This window comes from Myotis davidii, unplaced genomic scaffold, assembly GCF_000327345.1.
Source record: "Myotis davidii unplaced genomic scaffold, ASM32734v1 scaffold296, whole genome shotgun sequence".
Taxonomy (NCBI): Eukaryota; Metazoa; Chordata; class Mammalia; order Chiroptera; family Vespertilionidae; genus Myotis; species Myotis davidii.
The window spans coordinates 859,229-860,529 of NW_006288889.1; positions in this window are offsets into that span (position 1 = coordinate 859,229).

Consider the following 1,301-nt stretch of genomic DNA (forward strand, 5'->3'; position numbering starts at 1 on the left):
CCCCCACTCATGCTCTCATCCCCCTGTTGTCCATGTCCATTGGTTTGGCTTATATGCATGCATACAAGTCCTTTGGTTGATCTCTACCCCTTACCCCCTCCCTCGCCTACTTTCCCTCTGGGGATTGATAGTCTGATCGCTGTTTCTCTGTCTTTGGATCAGTCCCTTTACTTTGAGTCTGTGTCTTTTATTCTGAGATGGGTCTTGTTTTCTTACTGTTTCTGTCTCGTTTTCAGCTACCCCATATCTTTTCATTGGAGCTTTTAAGTAGTTTACATTTAAAGTGATCATTGATAGGTATGTATTTGTTGGCATTTTATTCTTTATAACTATGTTTCCCTGTTTTTATCTCCTCCTCCTCATCCTCCTCCTCCTCCTCCTCCTCCTCCTTCTTCTTCTTCTTCTTCTTCTTCTTCTTCTTCTTCTTCTCCTCCTCCTACTCCTCCTCCTCCTCCTCCTCCTCCTCCTCCTTCTTCTTCTTCCACTCTAACATTTCCTGTAGGACTGGCTTGGTAGTAATAGACTCCTTTAGCTTTCTTTTTTGTTTGGAAAGTTTTAATTTCTCCTTCAATTTGAAGTAATAGCCTTGTGGACAGAATAGTGCTGTCTGTAGGTCCTTGCTTTTCATGCCCTTGAATATTTTATGCTAATCCTTTATGATTTGAAATGTTTCTGTTCAGAAATCAGCTGACTGTCTTATTGGAGATCCTTGTCAGTAACTAACTTTGGTTGTTTCTCATAGATTTTGGTTTGTTTGTGTTCATTTTCATTTGTTTCTGGGAAGTTTTTGATTTCTTTTTTAGCTCATTGGTAATCCATTCATTGTTTAATAACATGCTATTAAGCGCTATATTTTTCATATTTTTGAGTATTTTTTAATTGTGATTGATTTCTAGTTTTATGCCATTTTGATTTGAGAAGATGCTTGATATAATTTCAATATTTTTAAATTTCTTTATATTTAATTGTTTAAAGTATTACATATGTCTCCTTTTCCTCTGATTGACCCCCCCTTAAATTTATTGATACTTATTTTGTATCATAACCTATGATCTATCTTTGAGAATGTTCTATATGCATTTGAAAAGAATGTATATTTTGCATCTTTGGGATGAAATGCTTTGTAAATATTTATTAAATCCATCTGATCTGGTGTTCTTTATCACCATTTTCTTGTTAATTTTCTGTCTGAAAGATCTATCCAGTGATGTCAGTAGGATATTGAAGTCCCCTACTATGTCTGTGTTGCTGTCAATCTCTCCCTTCAGGTCCTTTTAGAGTTTTGTTTTGTTTTAAGTATA